Source organism: Pelmatolapia mariae, linkage group LG23 (genome assembly GCF_036321145.2).
Source record: "Pelmatolapia mariae isolate MD_Pm_ZW linkage group LG23, Pm_UMD_F_2, whole genome shotgun sequence".
NCBI lineage: Eukaryota > Metazoa > Chordata > Actinopteri > Cichliformes > Cichlidae > Pelmatolapia > Pelmatolapia mariae.
In genome coordinates this window covers 20,289,350-20,304,279 of record NC_086246.1, presented here as the reverse complement: position 1 = coordinate 20,304,279, position 14,930 = coordinate 20,289,350, and the positions used below count along the sequence as shown (strand labels likewise).

General features: G+C 45.0%; 22 non-coding genes across 22 annotated transcripts; 11 read left to right on the top strand and 11 right to left on the bottom strand.

The window, feature by feature from the left end:
* Positions 1-790: 790 nt before the first annotated feature.
* On the bottom strand, positions 791-909 carry LOC134621727 (5S ribosomal RNA). Its single transcript, XR_010092472.1, has one exon. It is a non-coding gene; the product is annotated as a 5S ribosomal RNA (ribosomal RNA).
* Positions 910-1,266: 357 nt separating this feature from the next.
* Positions 1,267-1,385, top strand: LOC134621835 (5S ribosomal RNA). The gene has a single exon (XR_010092553.1). It is a non-coding gene; the product is annotated as a 5S ribosomal RNA (ribosomal RNA).
* An 848-nt stretch (positions 1,386-2,233) lies between these two features.
* LOC134621690 (5S ribosomal RNA) lies at positions 2,234-2,352 on the bottom strand. Its single transcript, XR_010092437.1, has one exon. It is a non-coding gene; the product is annotated as a 5S ribosomal RNA (ribosomal RNA).
* Positions 2,353-2,709: 357 nt separating this feature from the next.
* Positions 2,710-2,828, top strand: LOC134621834 (5S ribosomal RNA). The gene has a single exon (XR_010092552.1). It is a non-coding gene; the product is annotated as a 5S ribosomal RNA (ribosomal RNA).
* Positions 2,829-3,502: 674 nt separating this feature from the next.
* On the bottom strand, positions 3,503-3,621 carry LOC134621655 (5S ribosomal RNA). The gene has a single exon (XR_010092404.1). It is a non-coding gene; the product is annotated as a 5S ribosomal RNA (ribosomal RNA).
* Positions 3,622-3,978: 357 nt separating this feature from the next.
* Positions 3,979-4,097, top strand: LOC134621833 (5S ribosomal RNA). Its single transcript, XR_010092551.1, has one exon. It is a non-coding gene; the product is annotated as a 5S ribosomal RNA (ribosomal RNA).
* A 674-nt stretch (positions 4,098-4,771) lies between these two features.
* Positions 4,772-4,890, bottom strand: LOC134622241 (5S ribosomal RNA). The gene has a single exon (XR_010092938.1). It is a non-coding gene; the product is annotated as a 5S ribosomal RNA (ribosomal RNA).
* A 357-nt stretch (positions 4,891-5,247) lies between these two features.
* Positions 5,248-5,366, top strand: LOC134621832 (5S ribosomal RNA). Its single transcript, XR_010092550.1, has one exon. It is a non-coding gene; the product is annotated as a 5S ribosomal RNA (ribosomal RNA).
* A 674-nt stretch (positions 5,367-6,040) lies between these two features.
* On the bottom strand, positions 6,041-6,159 carry LOC134622240 (5S ribosomal RNA). The gene has a single exon (XR_010092937.1). It is a non-coding gene; the product is annotated as a 5S ribosomal RNA (ribosomal RNA).
* A 357-nt stretch (positions 6,160-6,516) lies between these two features.
* Positions 6,517-6,635, top strand: LOC134621831 (5S ribosomal RNA). The gene has a single exon (XR_010092549.1). It is a non-coding gene; the product is annotated as a 5S ribosomal RNA (ribosomal RNA).
* Positions 6,636-7,483: 848 nt separating this feature from the next.
* LOC134621726 (5S ribosomal RNA) lies at positions 7,484-7,602 on the bottom strand. Its single transcript, XR_010092471.1, has one exon. It is a non-coding gene; the product is annotated as a 5S ribosomal RNA (ribosomal RNA).
* A 357-nt stretch (positions 7,603-7,959) lies between these two features.
* LOC134621830 (5S ribosomal RNA) lies at positions 7,960-8,078 on the top strand. Its single transcript, XR_010092548.1, has one exon. It is a non-coding gene; the product is annotated as a 5S ribosomal RNA (ribosomal RNA).
* Positions 8,079-8,926: 848 nt separating this feature from the next.
* Positions 8,927-9,045, bottom strand: LOC134621689 (5S ribosomal RNA). Its single transcript, XR_010092436.1, has one exon. It is a non-coding gene; the product is annotated as a 5S ribosomal RNA (ribosomal RNA).
* Positions 9,046-9,402: 357 nt separating this feature from the next.
* On the top strand, positions 9,403-9,521 carry LOC134621829 (5S ribosomal RNA). The gene has a single exon (XR_010092547.1). It is a non-coding gene; the product is annotated as a 5S ribosomal RNA (ribosomal RNA).
* Positions 9,522-10,195: 674 nt separating this feature from the next.
* Positions 10,196-10,314, bottom strand: LOC134621654 (5S ribosomal RNA). The gene has a single exon (XR_010092403.1). It is a non-coding gene; the product is annotated as a 5S ribosomal RNA (ribosomal RNA).
* A 357-nt stretch (positions 10,315-10,671) lies between these two features.
* LOC134621828 (5S ribosomal RNA) lies at positions 10,672-10,790 on the top strand. The gene has a single exon (XR_010092546.1). It is a non-coding gene; the product is annotated as a 5S ribosomal RNA (ribosomal RNA).
* A 674-nt stretch (positions 10,791-11,464) lies between these two features.
* On the bottom strand, positions 11,465-11,583 carry LOC134622239 (5S ribosomal RNA). The gene has a single exon (XR_010092936.1). It is a non-coding gene; the product is annotated as a 5S ribosomal RNA (ribosomal RNA).
* Positions 11,584-11,940: 357 nt separating this feature from the next.
* LOC134621827 (5S ribosomal RNA) lies at positions 11,941-12,059 on the top strand. The gene has a single exon (XR_010092545.1). It is a non-coding gene; the product is annotated as a 5S ribosomal RNA (ribosomal RNA).
* A 674-nt stretch (positions 12,060-12,733) lies between these two features.
* On the bottom strand, positions 12,734-12,852 carry LOC134622238 (5S ribosomal RNA). The gene has a single exon (XR_010092935.1). It is a non-coding gene; the product is annotated as a 5S ribosomal RNA (ribosomal RNA).
* A 357-nt stretch (positions 12,853-13,209) lies between these two features.
* LOC134621826 (5S ribosomal RNA) lies at positions 13,210-13,328 on the top strand. The gene has a single exon (XR_010092544.1). It is a non-coding gene; the product is annotated as a 5S ribosomal RNA (ribosomal RNA).
* A 674-nt stretch (positions 13,329-14,002) lies between these two features.
* On the bottom strand, positions 14,003-14,121 carry LOC134622237 (5S ribosomal RNA). The gene has a single exon (XR_010092934.1). It is a non-coding gene; the product is annotated as a 5S ribosomal RNA (ribosomal RNA).
* A 357-nt stretch (positions 14,122-14,478) lies between these two features.
* Positions 14,479-14,597, top strand: LOC134621823 (5S ribosomal RNA). Its single transcript, XR_010092542.1, has one exon. It is a non-coding gene; the product is annotated as a 5S ribosomal RNA (ribosomal RNA).
* The last annotated feature ends 333 nt before the right edge of the window (positions 14,598-14,930 follow it).

The following is a 14,930-nucleotide window of genomic DNA, read 5'->3' as shown; positions in this document are numbered from 1 at the left end:
TCAGGAAAGGCTTCGTGACAACGCTCCTGATTGCCTTTCGCTTTTGTGTAAAACAAAAAAACAACAAGAACGAAATATTTAGGAAATGCACAAACTTATTTATTCCGTAAATGCAGAAAATGTCTATGGCTAGTCCGTCTGGGCTCAGTAGTGAGGAACTTGTTAACCTTGTAGTGTGCAGCAGGCACAGTGTCCACCTGACACCCATGAGCAACGAGTTTTAATTCTTATTGGCTGCTGGCTGCGGTCCCGAAGAATACTGCGTAAATGCGCATCAATGTGATACCCTGAGGAGGGACCACGATATCATGGAGTTTCTAACATGGAGCAAGGTGAAGGTGATGCTACTATCCAGGACAGCCCCTGCTTAGCTTCAGAGGTCAGATGAGTTCAGGCGTGGTATGGCCGTAAGTGAGAGGCTTCCTCGACAACGGGGTTCATGTAGATACTGTAACCCATTTTGTTGTGATTTAAAAAACAATTTAGAGTGAAGGATATTGATTGGTTTCTATTTTTTTTAATACCTGCACATGACAGCACAGCTGTAATGCATACTCAATGCTGCAAACTTCACGTCATAAACATTTGTGAGTGTGTGCACAAAAACATCTACAGGTGCTCTGTGCATGTACAGTGATATTGATATAACGCTTGAAGATTTTGACATTACTACATCAGTGGGAGAGCTCTTTGCGCAAGACTCACTAACCATCCTATTAGAAAATGAGCTAAAAGAGTGCCTCAGATTCGTTTCAATATTTAAACTGTCATTTGCGTGTTGAAGTGCAAAAGCTTACAGCACCCGGTATTCCCAGGCGGTCACCCATCCAAGTACTGACCAGGCCCGGTCCTGCTTGGCTGCCGAGATCAGACGAGATCGGGGGTGTTCAGGGCGGTATGGCCGTAAGCGAGGGAACGCTTCAGAAACAGCCTTTTTATACATGCTGTGATGACACAGTCATGCTTACGTTTTCATGTTCTGTATACAAGCTGAATTCTCCAAACCGCAAAAATGTTGGACTTCCAAATGGTCCTAACACACTGTGTGCTCGCTGTCACTTTAACACTGTGCTGTGAGAACCTAACATGTGTTATTATCGTGATGTTACTGCGGGAAAAGCATTTTTGCAGCTCAATGTTGAAGCTGCAGTTAACAACAAAGGTTTGCATGTTCTCGCTGTAACACATGAAGTTTAGCACAATACTATAGTTTAAACGCTGTGACATTTGCAGCCTATAAAAGGTCTTTTATAGCGGGCTTCACTGGCTTACGGCCATACCACCCTGAACACGCCCGATCTCGTCTGATCTCGGAAGCTAAGCAGGGTCGGGCCTGGTCAGTACTTGGATGGGAGACCGCCTGGGAATACCAGGTGCTGTAAGCTTTTGCACTTCAACACACAAACGGCAGAGGGCGCTGCTGCTCACTCAGTGGAGGCAGCTTCAGGAAAGGCTTCGTGACAACGCTCCTGATTGCCTTTCGCTTTTGTGTAAAACAAAAAAACAACAAGAACGAAATATTTAGGAAATGCACAAACTTATTTATTCCGTAAATGCAGAAAATGTCTATGGCTAGTCCGTCTGGGCTCAGTAGTGAGGAACTTGTTAACCTTGTAGTGTGCAGCAGGCACAGTGTCCACCTGACACCCATGAGCAACGAGTTTTAATTCTTATTGGCTGCTGGCTGCGGTCCCGAAGAATACTGCGTAAATGCGCATCAATGTGATACCCTGAGCAGGGAACACGATATCATGGAGTTTCTAACATGGAGCAAGGTGAAGGTGATGCTACTATCCAGGACAGCCCCTGCTTAGCTTCAGAGGTCAGATGAGCTCAGGCGTGGTATGGCCGTAAGTGAGAGGCTTCCTCGACAACGGGGTTCATGTAGATACTGTAACCCATTTTGTTGTGATTTAAAAAACAATTTAGAGTGAAGGATATTGATTGGTTTCTATTTTTTTTAATACCTGCACATGACAGCACAGCTGTAATGCATACTCAATGCTGCAAACTTCACGTCATAAACATTTGTGAGTGTGTGCACAAAAACATCTACAGGTGCTCTGTGCATGTACAGTGATATTGATATAACGCTTGAAGATTTTGACATTACTACATCAGTGGGAGAGCTCTTTGCGCAAGACTCACTAACCATCCTATTAGAAAATGAGCTAAAAGAGTGCCTCAGATTCGTTTCAATATTTAAACTGTCATTTGCGTGTTGAAGTGCAAAAGCTTACAGCACCCGGTATTCCCAGGCGGTCACCCATCCAAGTACTGACCAGGCCCGGTCCTGCTTGGCTGCCGAGATCAGACGAGATCGGGCGTGTTCAGGGCGGTATGGCCGTAAGCGAGGGAACGCTTCAGAAACAGCCTTTTTATACATGCTGTGATGACACAGTCATGCTTACGTTTTCATGTTCTGTATACAAGCTGAATTCTCCAAACCGCAAAAATGTTGGACTTCCAAATGGTCCTAACACACTGTGTGCTCGCTGTCACTTTAACACTGTGCTGTGAGAACCTAACATGTGTTATTATCGTGATGTTACTGCGGGAAAAGCATTTTTGCAGCTCAATGTTGAAGCTGCAGTTAACAACAAAGGTTTGCATGTTCTCGCTGTAACACATGAAGTTTAGCACAATACTATAGTTTAAACGCTGTGACATTTGCAGCCTATAAAAGGTCTTTTATAGCGGGCTTCACTCGCTTACGGCCATACCACCCTGAACACGCCCGATCTCGTCTGATCTCGGAAGCTAAGCAGGGTCGGGCCTGGTCAGTACTTGGATGGGAGACCGCCTGGGAATACCAGGTGCTGTAAGCTTTTGCACTTCAACACACAAACGGCAGAGGGCGCTGCTGCTCACTCAGTGGAGGCAGCTTCAGGAAAGGCTTCGTGACAACGCTCCTGATTGCCTTTCGCTTTTGTGTAAAACAAAAAAACAACAAGAACGAAATATTTAGGAAATGCACAAACTTATTTATTCCGTAAATGCAGAAAATGTCTATGGCTAGTCCGTCTGGGCTCAGTAGTGAGGAACTTGTTAACCTTGTAGTGTGCAGCAGGCACAGTGTCCACCTGACACCCATGAGCAACGAGTTTTAATTCTTATTGGCTGCTGGCTGCGGTCCTCGACAACGGGGTTCATGTCGATACTGTAACCCATTTTGTTGTGATTTAAAAAACAATTTAGAGTGAAGGATATTGATTGGTTTCTATTTTTTTTAATACCTGCTCATGACAGCACAGCTGTAATGCATACTCAATGCTGCAAACTTCACGTCATAAACATTTGTGAGTGTGTGCACAAAAACATCTACAGGTGCTCTGTGCATGTACAGTGATATTGATATAACGCTTGAAGATTTTGACATTACTACATCAGTGGGAGAGCTCTTTGCGCAAGACTCACTAACCATCCTATTAGAAAATGAGCTAAAAGAGTGCCTCAGATTCGTTTCAATATTTAAACTGTCATTTGCGTGTTGAAGTGCAAAAGCTTACAGCACCCGGTATTCCCGGGCGGTCACCCATCCAAGTACTGACCAGGCCCGGCCCTGCTTGGCTGCCGAGATCAGACGAGATCGGGCGTGTTCAGGGCGGTATGGCCATAAGCGAGGGAACGCTTCAGAAACAGCCTTTTTATACATGCTGTGATGACACAGTCATGCTTACGTTTTCATGTTCTGTATACAAGCTGAATTCTCCAAACCGCAAAAATGTTGGACTTCCAAATGGTCCTAACACACTGTGTGCTCGCTGTCACTTTAACACTGTGCTGTGAGAACCTAACATGTGTTATTATCGTGATGTTACTGCGGGAAAAGCATTTTTGCAGCTCAATGTTGAAGCTGCAGTTAACAACAAAGGTTTGCATGTTCTCGCTGTAACACATGAAGTTTAGCACAATACTATAGTTTAAACGCTGTGACATTTGCAGCCTATAAAAGGTCTTTTATAGCGGGCTTCACTCGCTTACGGCCATACCACCCTGAACACGCCCGATCTCGTCTGATCTCGGAAGCTAAGCAGGGTCGGGCCTGGTCAGTACTTGGATGGGAGACCGCCTGGGAATACCAGGTGCTGTAAGCTTTTGCACTTCAACACACAAACGGCAGAGGGCGCTGCTGCTCACTCAGTGGAGGCAGCTTCAGGAAAGGCTTCGTGACAACGCTCCTGATTGCCTTTCGCTTTTGTGTAAAACAAAAAAACAACAAGAACGAAATATTTAGGAAATGCACAAACTTATTTATTCCGTAAATGCAGAAAATGTCTATGGCTAGTCCGTCTGGGCTCAGTAGTGAGGAACTTGTTAACCTTGTAGTGTGCAGCAGGCACAGTGTCCACCTGACACCCATGAGCAACGAGTTTTAATTCTTATTGGCTGCTGGCTGCGGTCCTCGACAACGGGGTTCATGTCGATACTGTAACCCATTTTGTTGTGATTTAAAAAACAATTTAGAGTGAAGGATATTGATTGGTTTCTATTTTTTTTAATACCTGCACATGACAGCACAGCTGTAATGCATACTCAATGCTGCAAACTTCACGTCATAAACATTTGTGAGTGTGTGCACAAAAACATCTACAGGTGCTCTGTGCATGTACAGTGATATTGATATAACGCTTGAAGATTTTGACATTACTACATCAGTGGGAGAGCTCTTTGCGCAAGACTCACTAACCATCCTATTAGAAAATGAGCTAAAAGAGTGCCTCAGATTCGTTTCAATATTTAAACTGTCATTTGCGTGTTGAAGTGCAAAAGCTTACAGCACCCGGTATTCCCAGGCGGTCACCCATCCAAGTACTGACCAGGCCCGGCCCTGCTTGGCTGCCGAGATCAGACGAGATCGGGCGTGTTCAGGGCGGTATGGCCGTAAGCGAGGGAACGCTTCAGAAACAGCCTTTTTATACATGCTGCGATGACACAGTCATGCTTACGTTTTCATGTTCTGTATACAAGCTGAATTCTCCAAACCGCAAAAATGTTGGACTTCCAAATGGTCCTAACACACTGTGTGCTCGCTGTCACTTTAACACTGTGCTGTGAGAACCTAACATGTGTTATTATCGTGATGTTACTGCGGGAAAAGCATTTTTGCAGCTCAATGTTGAAGCTGCAGTTAACAACAAAGGTTTGCATGTTCTCGCTGTAACACATGAAGTTTAGCACAATACTATAGTTTAAACGCTGTGACATTTGCAGCCTATAAAAGGTCTTTTATAGCGGGCTTCACTCGCTTACGGCCATACCACCCTGAACACGCCCGATCTCGTCTGATCTCGGAAGCTAAGCAGGGTCGGGCCTGGTCAGTACTTGGATGGGAGACCGCCTGGGAATACCAGGTGCTGTAAGCTTTTGCACTTCAACACACAAACGGCAGAGGGCGCTGCTGCTCACTCAGTGGAGGCAGCTTCAGGAAAGGCTTCGTGACAACGCTCCTGATTGCCTTTCGCTTTTGTGTAAAACAAAAAAACAACAAGAACGAAATATTTAGGAAATGCACAAACTTATTTATTCCGTAAATGCAGAAAATGTCTATGGCTAGTCCGTCTGGGCTCAGTAGTGAGGAACTTGTTAACCTTGTAGTGTGCAGCAGGCACAGTGTCCACCTGACACCCATGAGCAACGAGTTTTAATTCTTATTGGCTGCTGGCTGCGGTCCTCGACAACGGGGTTCATGTCGATACTGTAACCCATTTTGTTGTGATTTAAAAAACAATTTAGAGTGAAGGATATTGATTGGTTTCTATTTTTTTTAATACCTGCACATGACAGCACAGCTGTAATGCATACTCAATGCTGCAAACTTCACGTCATAAACATTTGTGAGTGTGTGCACAAAAACATCTACAGGTGCTCTGTGCATGTACAGTGATATTGATATAACGCTTGAAGATTTTGACATTACTACATCAGTGGGAGAGCTCTTTGCGCAAGACTCACTAACCATCCTATTAGAAAATGAGCTAAAAGAGTGCCTCAGATTCGTTTCAATATTTAAACTGTCATTTGCGTGTTGAAGTGCAAAAGCTTACAGCACCCGGTATTCCCAGGCGGTCACCCATCCAAGTACTGACCAGGCCCGGCCCTGCTTGGCTGCCGAGATCAGACGAGATCGGGCGTGTTCAGGGCGGTATGGCCGTAAGCGAGGGAACGCTTCAGAAACAGCCTTTTTATACATGCTGTGATGACACAGTCATGCTTACGTTTTCATGTTCTGTATACAAGCTGAATTCTCCAAACCGCAAAAATGTTGGACTTCCAAATGGTCCTAACACACTGTGTGCTCGCTGTCACTTTAACACTGTGCTGTGAGAACCTAACATGTGTTATTATCGTGATGTTACTGCGGGAAAAGCATTTTTGCAGCTCAATGTTGAAGCTGCAGTTAACAACAAAGGTTTGCATGTTCTCGCTGTAACACATGAAGTTTAGCACAATACTATAGTTTAAACGCTGTGACATTTGCAGCCTATAAAAGGTCTTTTATAGCGGGCTTCACTCGCTTACGGCCATACCACCCTGAACACGCCCGATCTCGTCTGATCTCGGAAGCTAAGCAGGGTCGGGCCTGGTCAGTACTTGGATGGGAGACCGCCTGGGAATACCAGGTGCTGTAAGCTTTTGCACTTCAACACACAAACGGCAGAGGGCGCTGCTGCTCACTCAGTGGAGGCAGCTTCAGGAAAGGCTTCGTGACAACGCTCCTGATTGCCTTTCGCTTTTGTGTAAAACAAAAAAACAACAAGAACGAAATATTTAGGAAATGCACAAACTTATTTATTCCGTAAATGCAGAAAATGTCTATGGCTAGTCCGTCTGGGCTCAGTAGTGAGGAACTTGTTAACCTTGTAGTGTGCAGCAGGCACAGTGTCCACCTGACACCCATGAGCAACGAGTTTTAATTCTTATTGGCTGCTGGCTGCGGTCCCGAAGAATACTGCGTAAATGCGCATCAATGTGATACCCTGAGGAGGGACCACGATATCATGGATTTTCTAACATGGAGCAAGGTGAAGGTGATGCTACTATCCAGGACAGCCCCTGCTTAGCTTCAGAGGTCAGATGAGTTCAGGCGTGGTATGGCCGTAAGTGAGAGGCTTCCTCGACAACGGGGTTCATGTAGATACTGTAACCCATTTTGTTGTGATTTAAAAAACAATTTAGAGTGAAGGATATTGATTGGTTTCTATTTTTTTTAATACCTGCACATGACAGCACAGCTGTAATGCATACTCAATGCTGCAAACTTCACGTCATAAACATTTGTGAGTGTGTGCACAAAAACATCTACAGGTGCTCTGTGCATGTACAGTGATATTGATATAACGCTTGAAGATTTTGACATTACTACATCAGTGGGAGAGCTCTTTGCGCAAGACTCACTAACCATCCTATTAGAAAATGAGCTAAAAGAGTGCCTCAGATTCGTTTCAATATTTAAACTGTCATTTGCGTGTTGAAGTGCAAAAGCTTACAGCACCCGGTATTCCCAGGCGGTCACCCATCCAAGTACTGACCAGGCCCGGTCCTGCTTGGCTGCCGAGATCAGACGAGATCGGGGGTGTTCAGGGCGGTATGGCCGTAAGCGAGGGAACGCTTCAGAAACAGCCTTTTTATACATGCTGTGATGACACAGTCATGCTTACGTTTTCATGTTCTGTATACAAGCTGAATTCTCCAAACCGCAAAAATGTTGGACTTCCAAATGGTCCTAACACACTGTGTGCTCGCTGTCACTTTAACACTGTGCTGTGAGAACCTAACATGTGTTATTATCGTGATGTTACTGCGGGAAAAGCATTTTTGCAGCTCAATGTTGAAGCTGCAGTTAACAACAAAGGTTTGCATGTTCTCGCTGTAACACATGAAGTTTAGCACAATACTATAGTTTAAACGCTGTGACATTTGCAGCCTATAAAAGGTCTTTTATAGCGGGCTTCACTCGCTTACGGCCATACCACCCTGAACACGCCCGATCTCGTCTGATCTCGGAAGCTAAGCAGGGTCGGGCCTGGTCAGTACTTGGATGGGAGACCGCCTGGGAATACCAGGTGCTGTAAGCTTTTGCACTTCAACACACAAACGGCAGAGGGCGCTGCTGCTCACTCAGTGGAGGCAGCTTCAGGAAAGGCTTCGTGACAACGCTCCTGATTGCCTTTCGCTTTTGTGTAAAACAAAAAAACAACAAGAACGAAATATTTAGGAAATGCACAAACTTATTTATTCCGTAAATGCAGAAAATGTCTATGGCTAGTCCGTCTGGGCTCAGTAGTGAGGAACTTGTTAACCTTGTAGTGTGCAGCAGGCACAGTGTCCACCTGACACCCATGAGCAACGAGTTTTAATTCTTATTGGCTGCTGGCTGCGGTCCCGAAGAATACTGCGTAAATGCGCATCAATGTGATACCCTGAGCAGGGAACACGATATCATGGAGTTTCTAACATGGAGCAAGGTGAAGGTGATGCTACTATCCAGGACAGCCCCTGCTTAGCTTCAGAGGTCAGATGAGCTCAGGCGTGATATGGCCGTAAGTGAGAGGCTTCCTCGACAACGGGGTTCATGTAGATACTGTAACCCATTTTGTTGTGATTTAAAAAACAATTTAGAGTGAAGGATATTGATTGGTTTCTATTTTTTTTAATACCTGCACATGACAGCACAGCTGTAATGCATACTCAATGCTGCAAACTTCACGTCATAAACATTTGTGAGTGTGTGCACAAAAACATCTACAGGTGCTCTGTGCATGTACAGTGATATTGATATAACGCTTGAAGATTTTGACATTACTACATCAGTGGGAGAGCTCTTTGCGCAAGACTCACTAACCATCCTATTAGAAAATGAGCTAAAAGAGTGCCTCAGATTCGTTTCAATATTTAAACTGTCATTTGCGTGTTGAAGTGCAAAAGCTTACAGCACCCGGTATTCCCAGGCGGTCACCCATCCAAGTACTGACCAGGCCCGGTCCTGCTTGGCTGCCGAGATCAGACGAGATCGGGCGTGTTCAGGGCGGTATGGCCGTAAGCGAGGGAACGCTTCAGAAACAGCCTTTTTATACATGCTGTGATGACACAGTCATGCTTACGTTTTCATGTTCTGTATACAAGCTGAATTCTCCAAACCGCAAAAATGTTGGACTTCCAAATGGTCCTAACACACTGTGTGCTCGCTGTCACTTTAACACTGTGCTGTGAGAACCTAACATGTGTTATTATCGTGATGTTACTGCGGGAAAAGCATTTTTGCAGCTCAATGTTGAAGCTGCAGTTAACAACAAAGGTTTGCATGTTCTCGCTGTAACACATGAAGTTTAGCACAATACTATAGTTTAAACGCTGTGACATTTGCAGCCTATAAAAGGTCTTTTATAGCGGGCTTCACTCGCTTACGGCCATACCACCCTGAACACGCCCGATCTCGTCTGATCTCGGAAGCTAAGCAGGGTCGGGCCTGGTCAGTACTTGGATGGGAGACCGCCTGGGAATACCAGGTGCTGTAAGCTTTTGCACTTCAACACACAAACGGCAGAGGGCGCTGCTGCTCACTCAGTGGAGGCAGCTTCAGGAAAGGCTTCGTGACAACGCTCCTGATTGCCTTTCGCTTTTGTGTAAAACAAAAAAACAACAAGAACGAAATATTTAGGAAATGCACAAACTTATTTATTCCGTAAATGCAGAAAATGTCTATGGCTAGTCCGTCTGGGCTCAGTAGTGAGGAACTTGTTAACCTTGTAGTGTGCAGCAGGCACAGTGTCCACCTGACACCCATGAGCAACGAGTTTTAATTCTTATTGGCTGCTGGCTGCGGTCCTCGACAACGGGGTTCATGTCGATACTGTAACCCATTTTGTTGTGATTTAAAAAACAATTTAGAGTGAAGGATATTGATTGGTTTCTATTTTTTTTAATACCTGCTCATGACAGCACAGCTGTAATGCATACTCAATGCTGCAAACTTCACGTCATAAACATTTGTGAGTGTGTGCACAAAAACATCTACAGGTGCTCTGTGCATGTACAGTGATATTGATATAACGCTTGAAGATTTTGACATTACTACATCAGTGGGAGAGCTCTTTGCGCAAGACTCACTAACCATCCTATTAGAAAATGAGCTAAAAGAGTGCCTCAGATTCGTTTCAATATTTAAACTGTCATTTGCGTGTTGAAGTGCAAAAGCTTACAGCACCCGGTATTCCCGGGCGGTCACCCATCCAAGTACTGACCAGGCCCGGCCCTGCTTGGCTGCCGAGATCAGACGAGATCGGGCGTGTTCAGGGCGGTATGGCCATAAGCGAGGGAACGCTTCAGAAACAGCCTTTTTATACATGCTGTGATGACACAGTCATGCTTACGTTTTCATGTTCTGTATACAAGCTGAATTCTCCAAACCGCAAAAATGTTGGACTTCCAAATGGTCCTAACACACTGTGTGCTCGCTGTCACTTTAACACTGTGCTGTGAGAACCTAACATGTGTTATTATCGTGATGTTACTGCGGGAAAAGCATTTTTGCAGCTCAATGTTGAAGCTGCAGTTAACAACAAAGGTTTGCATGTTCTCGCTGTAACACATGAAGTTTAGCACAATACTATAGTTTAAACGCTGTGACATTTGCAGCCTATAAAAGGTCTTTTATAGCGGGCTTCACTCGCTTACGGCCATACCACCCTGAACACGCCCGATCTCGTCTGATCTCGGAAGCTAAGCAGGGTCGGGCCTGGTCAGTACTTGGATGGGAGACCGCCTGGGAATACCAGGTGCTGTAAGCTTTTGCACTTCAACACACAAACGGCAGAGGGCGCTGCTGCTCACTCAGTGGAGGCAGCTTCAGGAAAGGCTTCGTGACAACGCTCCTGATTGCCTTTCGCTTTTGTGTAAAACAAAAAAACAACAAGAACGAAATATTTAGGAAATGCACAAACTTATTTATTCCGTAAATGCAGAAAATGTCTATGGCTAGTCCGTCTGGGCTCAGTAGTGAGGAACTTGTTAACCTTGTAGTGTGCAGCAGGCACAGTGTCCACCTGACACCCATGAGCAACGAGTTTTAATTCTTATTGGCTGCTGGCTGCGGTCCTCGACAACGGGGTTCATGTCGATACTGTAACCCATTTTGTTGTGATTTAAAAAACAATTTAGAGTGAAGGATATTGATTGGTTTCTATTTTTTTTAATACCTGCACATGACAGCACAGCTGTAATGCATACTCAATGCTGCAAACTTCACGTCATAAACATTTGTGAGTGTGTGCACAAAAACATCTACAGGTGCTCTGTGCATGTACAGTGATATTGATATAACGCTTGAAGATTTTGACATTACTACATCAGTGGGAGAGCTCTTTGCGCAAGACTCACTAACCATCCTATTAGAAAATGAGCTAAAAGAGTGCCTCAGATTCGTTTCAATATTTAAACTGTCATTTGCGTGTTGAAGTGCAAAAGCTTACAGCACCCGGTATTCCCAGGCGGTCACCCATCCAAGTACTGACCAGGCCCGGCCCTGCTTGGCTGCCGAGATCAGACGAGATCGGGCGTGTTCAGGGCGGTATGGCCGTAAGCGAGGGAACGCTTCAGAAACAGCCTTTTTATACATGCTGCGATGACACAGTCATGCTTACGTTTTCATGTTCTGTATACAAGCTGAATTCTCCAAACCGCAAAAATGTTGGACTTCCAAATGGTCCTAACACACTGTGTGCTCGCTGTCACTTTAACACTGTGCTGTGAGAACCTAACATGTGTTATTATCGTGATGTTACTGCGGGAAAAGCATTTTTGCAGCTCAATGTTGAAGCTGCAGTTAACAACAAAGGTTTGCATGTTCTCGCTGTAACACATGAAGTTTAGCACAATACTATAGTTTAAACGCTGTGACATTTGCAGCCTATAAAAGGTCTTTTATAGCGGGCTTCACTCGCTTACGGCCATACCACCCTGAACACGCCCGATCTCGTCTGATCTCGGAAGCTAAGCAGGGTCGGGCCTGGTCAGTACTTGGATGGGAGACCGCCTGGGAATACCAGGTGCTGTAAGCTTTTGCACTTCAACACACAAACGGCAGAGGGCGCTGCTGCTCACTCAGTGGAGGCAGCTTCAGGAAAGGCTTCGTGACAACGCTCCTGATTGCCTTTCGCTTTTGTGTAAAACAAAAAAACAACAAGAACGAAATATTTAGGAAATGCACAAACTTATTTATTCCGTAAATGCAGAAAATGTCTATGGCTAGTCCGTCTGGGCTCAGTAGTGAGGAACTTGTTAACCTTGTAGTGTGCAGCAGGCACAGTGTCCACCTGACACCCATGAGCAACGAGTTTTAATTCTTATTGGCTGCTGGCTGCGGTCCTCGACAACGGGGTTCATGTAGATACTGTAACCCATTTTGTTGTGATTTAAAAAACAATTTAGAGTGAAGGATATTGATTGGTTTCTATTTTTTTTAATACCTGCACATGACAGCACAGCTGTAATGCATACTCAATGCTGCAAACTTCACGTCATAAACATTTGTGAGTGTGTGCACAAAAACATCTACAGGTGCTCTGTGCATGTACAGTGATATTGATATAACGCTTGAAGATTTTGACATTACTACATCAGTGGGAGAGCTCTTTGCGCAAGACTCACTAACCATCCTATTAGAAAATGAGCTAAAAGAGTGCCTCAGATTCGTTTCAATATTTAAACTGTCATTTGCGTGTTGAAGTGCAAAAGCTTACAGCACCCGGTATTCCCAGGCGGTCACCCATCCAAGTACTGACCAGGCCCGGCCCTGCTTGGCTGCCGAGATCAGACGAGATCGGGCGTGTTCAGGGCGGTATGGCCGTAAGCGAGGGAACGCTTCAGAAACAGCCTTTTTATACATGCTGTGATGACACAGTCATGCTTACGTTTTCATGTTCTGTATACAAGCTGAATTCTCCAAACCGCAAAAATGTTGGACTTCCAAATGGTCCTAACACACTGTGTGCTCGCTGTCACTTTAACACTGTGCTGTGAGAACCTAACATGTGTTATTATCGTGATGTTACTGCGGGAAAAGCATTTTTGCAGCTCAATGTTGAAGCTGCAGTTAACAACAAAGGTTTGCATGTTCTCGCTGTAACACATGAAGTTTAGCACAATACTATAGTTTAAACGCTGTGACATTTGCAGCCTATAAAAGGTCTTTTATAGCGGGCTTCACTCGCTTACGGCCATACCACCCTGAACACGCCCGATCTCGTCTGATCTCGGAAGCTAAGCAGGGTCGGGCCTGGTCAGTACTTGGATGGGAGACCGCCTGGGAATACCAGGTGCTGTAAGCTTTTGCACTTCAACACACAAACGGCAGAGGGCGCTGCTGCTCACTCAGTGGAGGCAGCTTCAGGAAAGGCTTCGTGACAACGCTCCTGATTGCCTTTCGCTTTTGTGTAAAACAAAAAAACAACAAGAACGAAATATTTAGGAAATGCACAAACTTATTTATTCCGTAAATGCAGAAAATGTCTATGGCTAGTCCGTCTGGGCTCAGTAGTGAGGAACTTGTTAACCTTGTAGTGTGCAGCAGGCACAGTGTCCACCTGACACCCATGAGCAACGAGTTTTAATTCTTATTGGCTGCTGGCTGCGGTCCTCGACAACGGGGTTCATGTCGATACTGTAACCCATTTTGTTGTGATTTAAAAAACAATTTAGAGTGAAGGATATTGATTGGTTTCTATTTTTTTTAATACCTGCACATGACAGCACAGCTGTAATGCATACTCAATGCTGCAAACTTCACGTCATAAACATTTGTGAGTGTGTGCACAAAAACATCTACAGGTGCTCTGTGCATGTACAGTGATATTGATATAACGCTTGAAGATTTTGACATTACTACATCAGTGGGAGAGCTCTTTGCGCAAGACTCACTAACCATCCTATTAGAAAATGAGCTAAAAGAGTGCCTCAGATTCGTTTCAATATTTAAACTGTCATTTGCGTGTTGAAGTGCAAAAGCTTACAGCACCCGGTATTCCCAGGCGGTCACCCATCCAAGTACTGACCAGGCCCGGCCCTGCTTGGCTGCCGAGATCAGACGAGATCGGGCGTGTTCAGGGCGGTATGGCCGTAAGCGAGGGAACGCTTCAGAAACAGCCTTTTTATACATGCTGTGATGACACAGTCATGCTTACGTTTTCATGTTCTGTATACAAGCTGAATTCTCCAAACCGCAAAAATGTTGGACTTCCAAATGGTCCTAACACACTGTGTGCTCGCTGTCACTTTAACACTGTGCTGTGAGAACCTAACATGTGTTATTATCGTGATGTTACTGCGGGAAAAGCATTTTTGCAGCTCAATGTTGAAGCTGCAGTTAACAACAAAGGTTTGCATGTTCTCGCTGTAACACATGAAGTTTAGCACAATACTATAGTTTAAACGCTGTGACATTTGCAGCCTATAAAAGGTCTTTTATAGCGGGCTTCACTCGCTTACGGCCATACCACCCTGAACACGCCCGATCTCGTCTGATCTCGGAAGCTAAGCAGGGTCGGGCCTGGTCAGTACTTGGATGGGAGACCGCCTGGGAATACCAGGTGCTGTAAGCTTTTGCACTTCAACACACAAACGGCAGAGGGCGCTGCTGCTCACTCAGTGGAGGCAGCTTCAGGAAAGGCTTCGTGACAACGCTCCTGATTGCCTTTCGCTTTTGTGTAAAACAAAAAAACAACAAGAACGAAATATTTAGGAAATGCACAAACTTATTTATTCCGTAAATGCAGAAAATGTCTATGGCTAGTCCGTCTGGGCTCAGTAGTGAGGAACTTGTTAACCTTGTAGTGTGCAGCAGGCACAGTGTCCACCTGACACCCATGAGCAACGAGTTTTAATTCTTATTGGCTGCTGGCTGCGGTCCTCGACAACGGGGTTCATGTCGATAC